A 5,981-nucleotide genomic window follows, 5' to 3' on the forward strand; every position below is an offset into this window, starting at 1 on the left:
ATTTTTTTCTTTACAAGAAGTTTTGGACAATTTCATTTTTGTGCATCTTGGTATGATTTTATTTAAATGTCTTTGCAAAAGGTTCATTTTTCTTGGAAATGTGGTATTACAAGTTGAACTAAATTCAGAAATTTTAAATCTTAAAAATAAAATATGCTTGAAACTATTGTTTGAAGCAAGGTACAATCCCCCTATGATGAATGCTATCACTATGTATATATAAAATGTACCAATAAAAAAAATTCAAGGGAAAAAATAAATAAAATAAAATGTTAATGAAATGGAAATTTTTCAATACAAAATTCATGAATGTTAAAAAAAAAAACCTATATCTACTTGAAGATTCTTACATTCATAATGACCCCAAACAACCTATGTATCCATCCTCTGGTTAAAGAAGCGATTTTGGGTAACCAACAAAAATGGCCGGTTCCTGCGGTAAACACTCTCACACTACATGGAATCAGGGTTGTGCAAGTACAACAACTAGAGCAGGTGAACACAGTGTCAAAGGGGTGCCATGCTCTGAGGTTATCATCTCAAAATTCATATTGTTTAGTACTGAAATTAAACTGGTTTTCCAAGAACACTGGGTGACTGCTGTATCACTGAGTAACACCACCAGCCTTGAAATTCTTAATGATTTTTTTTTTTTGATTGTCTACTTTGTAAGTGAAGCCAAATGTGACAGGTATGCACTCTAGGTGTGGACAGTGCATTACCCTGGGAGATTACTTGTCCTCCATGAGTTGGGGCAGTTGGGCCTTTGAAAGGGAAACAGAGGGCTCGACTTCCTCAGCCCCAGCCAGTGGTTGAGGGGAGAGGCAATCCCATGGTGGTCATGTGAGCATGCTGAGTCATGGAGCCTGAAGGGGAGACAACAGTGAGTAAATAACATGACCATGGCAGGCTGAGAGGTACACTGCAAAAGGAGGTGAAAGCACTAGACTGTAGTGCCTGGGATGACACTTTTCTTCTGATTTTTGAGCAGAGTCTGTCATTTTCATTTTGTGCTAGGCCTGCAAATTGTATAGCCATTAGTTTGACAAGCTACCAGCTAATAATAAAAAGGAACACACTAATGACACACCCCGCAAACATATCTCACAAACATACTAGGTAAAATAAGCCAGATATTAGACATTATGTGTTGCACGATCCCTTTTATATAAAATTTCTAGAAAAGGTAAGACAATGGAAGTCAGAGAGCAAATCAAATGTTATCCAGAGATGAGAGTGAGAAGACAGATAGGGTGCAAACAGGCCCAAGGGAACTTCTAGTACTCTAGCACTAAAAGGTAGTTTGAATGTATAAATACACTAAGCTCACTTTGGGACTGCGTTGGCCCGCCAGGACCAGATCAATGGAGGCCATATATTTTGATAAAAGGGAAAACAAATTTCTTCAAAGATCCAAAGAGATGGCAGGGCCCATGTGCCTCAAATCTTCATCTGGCCTTGAACAGGTAGATAAGAGTCTTTCACAGTCAGGAACAGAGGGGAGGGGAGCACAGAGAGATGGTGCACATCTCCATACTTGCTTTATTATTTCTCACTCATTCTTTTGCTTGAGTAAAGGAAGCTGGGCTCAGGCCTCCCAGGCCAGCATCTGCATATTCTGTCCCTGCTTTAGTCTGAGGAGAGGAGGGCAGGTTGGTTATGTGCTCAGCAGGAGGAAATTTGAAAAAGTTGCCTGCATCTAAAAAAACTTCTAAAATTTTATTTCATACTACCAGTTACAACATATCTATGTATATACAACATATCTATGTATAAAGAAATTTTATAGCATACAAATTACAACTTAATAAAGTTGTTTTGAAATAGTAACTCAGGAGTCTTCATCCCTCCACTCCACTATCCAGTCACCCACCTTGCCTGGGCCGGCAGGCAGAGACTGCGCTAGAGCCAAGGGGGCGGGTCACTCAAGGACTTGGCAAGGGATTCCTCGGGGTGGGCAGGGGGTGGCTGGAAAGATGCAAGAAGCCCTGGGTATGACAGACAGCTCTTCATTCAGCTGTGCACACTCTTCTGGGGGCCTAGATTTAGGGGGTAAACACAACAGCAGCTGCTTGCCAGTATCAAACCTTATAGAGAGTGAGAAATTATATGTTATTTATATCAGGACATTGGGAGGCGTCTGGTGCTGGGGTCTACACTCTTCCCCTGGTTTCTTTTCCACAGCCTAGACCATCATGTGGCCGTCTTGGGCTTTATCTTCCTTACACACCACCACTAGCCACAGCACTGAGAGCACAAGCAAACTTTCTACTGAGGATGGGACAGTGCAGGTACTTGGGAAGCACACAGTATTGGAATTTTTTAAAGAAATCCAGGAAGAATAAAAGCCTACTGACCAATGCTGCCACTTCTGTGTGATTAGGGTAAGAATCCAGAACAGTGCTATTGTGATGGACAGCATCCTAAGAAGAACGCCTACACGCTGGCGGGCATGTTCTGGGTTCCTTTCCACTTAACTCTGGCGCCACCTGTGACTTGATCCTTGTCAGGATACAGCAGCAGAAGAAAAAGCGTATTTTATACATGTGATTAAGGCTCCAAAACACTCTGTTCTGTGTTAAGCAAAAGGAGATTATGGGTGTGCTGAGACAACAGCAATTGAGACTGGGTGAGGTGATGCAGGCCTGTAATTCCAGATCTTGGGAGGCTGTAAACAGGCTATCACTATGGGTCCAATGTAGTAGTGAGACCCTGAACATGCTGCTCTAAAAAATTGCTAAAAAAAAAAAAAAAAAGCTCATTTGGGGCTGGGAAGATAGCTCAGTAGAGTAAGTGCTAGCTTGGCAAGTGCAAGGGCCTGCGTTCAATCCCCTGTTCCATCAAAAAAAAGGGCGGGGGGAGATTATGGCTGGGCTTCAGTAAGCAAGAGCCCTCCTAAAGTCAGAGATCTTCCTGCTGGCTTGGTCAAGGCACCATGTTGAGGAAGCCCATGAGGCCAAGGGCCTGGGAGCTTGTCAGGCCCTGCGGGCCGCTGTAGCCCAGCTCTAGTAGGTTGCTGATCCTTCTGCCACCTGGCTGCAAGGAAGAGGAATGGGCAACCTGAATGAGCTTGGCAGCGGGCTCTCCTTCAGCTGAGAAGGCAGCCCAGCTGCTGCCTGGACAGCAGATCCACGGTCTGGTGACCGTAACAATTTAATGGGGGAATGAGACTCAGTTTTATGTCAACTTTATCCCATAGACATTAGAATACTAGGTAGTTGCCATAGCTTCAAGATGGGAAGGTATGTGAAAGAGCCTGGAGGAATACCTGGTGTGCAGTAGGTAACCAATAAATGTTCATTTACCCACGCGAAGACTCTTCCTAACCTAAACTTCAAAAGCACACCCTAACAGAGGCCTTCTAGAGACAACAGATCCTGGAGCAGGCGGACTCCCAGGAGGCCAGTCCGGGACGCATCACAAGCCCGTGGCTTTCTGACACTCCTACCATGCAGCTTCACGTGGACACCTTGTCTGCACCATTGCATGGACCTTTCCCATGTCGGAGAACTCAATATACTGACCATCTCTGCATCAGAGGACAAGAAGTGACCCCAGGCTGTATGTGACTGCTAAAATTTATGACCAAAAAGGTTTCTAAGTCCTCTTCGCCTCAACTGATGGTCAGAGAAGACTGCTTCTAATTCTAATGAGGAACCACCCGGGGGCGGGCAGCTATCAATCACATCAGATCAAATTCATTCTCCAAAGAGATCTTTTCTGGCCCAGTCACTTTTTTTCCCTTCTCTGTTCTGGGAATTAAACCCCAGCAAGGCAAGTGCTCAACCACTGAGCTAGATCCCTAGCCTCTTTTAGTATTTTCATTTTCAGACAAGGTTTTATAAGTTGCCCAGGCTGCTCTCAAACTTGTGATCTTCCTCCTCCAGTCTCCTGAGCACCTAGAATTATAAGTTTACATTGCTACACCCAGACAATGACACTTTTATAATGAACCCTTTCTGTGGTCCTCTACAGAGGCAGCCTTCGTGGTTACGGTGGCTTCTTTGAGAGTGTGTTGGGACAGCAGGCCACATGTCAGATGCTTTTGCTCAGTGATTTCTATTTTGCCCTCTATGCTCCCAGCCCTGAGCTGCGGGTGAGTACTTGGGGTTCGATGAGACGTATCCTGCCACGCACCCCTTGAATCATCACAGTGATCTTCCTTTTCCCACAGTGCATCTCCCTGCTTCTCCAACATCTCGTCTGCTTTCACTTCCCCACTAAACCCAAACAACTCTTTCTTGGGTCTCAAGGTCCAGGATAAACAGCACTGCCTCCTTAGGTTTTTCCAATCTGTGTTTCCCTAGCAGGTTTTCCTCATTTTTGAGATAGTTTCCAATGTGCTGTATTGTAGATATTTGATCAGGAGCTTTCCAGAGACAGGGAACATGACCTACTTATCTTTGCAGCCAACTGATTTATCCTGAGAGCTGGCAAAGTGAAGATACTCAACAAATGGCATCTGAATTAAGTGTAATTAAATTGCACCCATTCTTCTCAGTACAGTTTTATGAAACAGATACTCCCTGAGGAAGCTACACATTTTGGTAAATACTGGAGATGGATTTTCTCAAAGCAGTTATCCAAACAAAGATGAAAATTTACTTCAAAACTTTCCCTATGGTATTCTTAAATGTGAAAATATACAGTGGTTGGTCACTGTGCTTCATCTCATTCGGGTGTGGTGCCCACCGAGTGGAAATTCATTGAAAATACCTTGAGAGATTGAGACAGTGTGGGGAGGCTGTCTTAGTTACCTTCCTGATGTTGGGACAAAATATCTCATGTCTGTAGTTAAAGGAGGACAAGTTTAACTCTGTTGGAGGGGTTCGAGTCCATAGCTGGCTAGTTCCAAGGCAGGCAGCATGGCAGAGGGGCACAGTGAATGAGAAACAATACACAGTGGGTCAAGCAGGTAGTGACAGTATTTCCTGCTTATTCCAGCCAGGCTGCAGGCCTACTGGTTGGTGACACCTACACCCAGGGCGGGCCTTCCCTCTTCAGCAAGTCCTTCATCCACACCCAGAACTACCCTAAACCAACCAATAGGCTAACCCAGTGTCACACACCCAAGATCCAGTCACTCCCAAAAGCCCACTAGAAGTATATAAAGCTTTGGAGGGACACCTAGATATGAGCCATAACAGAGCTTATGCAGAGTGAACAATAGGGAAACTGAGTCGCACTTTCAGATAGAGACTAATTTTCTGTTGAGTTAGAAAGTGGATGGGTGATTGGTCAGGAAGACTGCACGGGTCCGGGCCAGAATACTGGAGCGGAGGATGGATTGCCAAGGCCCAGCCACCTTTAGCCTTCAGGAGCCCAGGAAAACCTAAGTGTTTTCATCCAAGACACTGGTCAACTGGCAAAGGGTATACTTAGGAAACTTAAAACTTCTCATGTTCGGAGAGGAAAGAGGAAAAAAGGGCTCTGAAAATAGAGCCTTGTTCATTGCCGTGGCCTTGCCTTAATGACATTGAGAAAGAAGTACCCAAGGGGTAAAACAAAACTTGCTGACAGTTAAAAGTGGAACCAAGGCCACAGAGGTGACCAGAGTAGCTCAAATAATTTGCTTAATTCAAGTGTTTGAAATTATCTAGAATCACATTTAGAAGGACACACACTAGGAATTCACTCATGTATCATCATGAAAATGCTCACAGTGTCTCCCAGCTCTTCCTGCCAGCACAGAACCACCCCGCACAGTGTGCAGATAAATTTCCTTGAAGGCAAACAGGGGCCTCCTCACCTTGAGAATCAGCTGGTGATTTGTTAGTATACATTTAATGTTCCATAGTTGTAATTTACCAATCACCAGCTTCCCCCATTCCAGCTTTGATTCTTCATATTTATATTCATCAACTGCATCTGCCTTTTTATGTAAAACTCATTGACTTTGCCAGTGAACCATGAATAACTGTAACCTGGGCTCATTTTCAGTCTTAGGGGAGGCATGATTCATTCCTGGATAGAAAGGAAGC

General features: G+C 44.2%; 1 long non-coding RNA gene across 1 annotated transcript in view; it reads right to left on the reverse strand.

Moving 5' to 3' along the window:
* Positions 1-1,518: 1,518 nt before the first annotated feature.
* LOC111815336 overlaps positions 1,519-5,981 on the reverse strand; it is a 25,360-nt gene continuing 20,897 nt past the window's right edge. Inside the window, exon 4 of the long non-coding RNA XR_002820041.1 lies at positions 1,519-1,529. This is a non-coding gene — a long non-coding RNA (uncharacterized LOC111815336). The remainder of the gene's footprint in view (positions 1,530-5,981) is intronic.

The sequence above is a fragment of the Octodon degus genome, unplaced genomic scaffold, assembly GCF_000260255.1.
Source record: "Octodon degus isolate 3935 unplaced genomic scaffold, OctDeg1.0 scaffold00015, whole genome shotgun sequence".
Taxonomy (NCBI): domain Eukaryota; kingdom Metazoa; phylum Chordata; class Mammalia; order Rodentia; family Octodontidae; genus Octodon; species Octodon degus.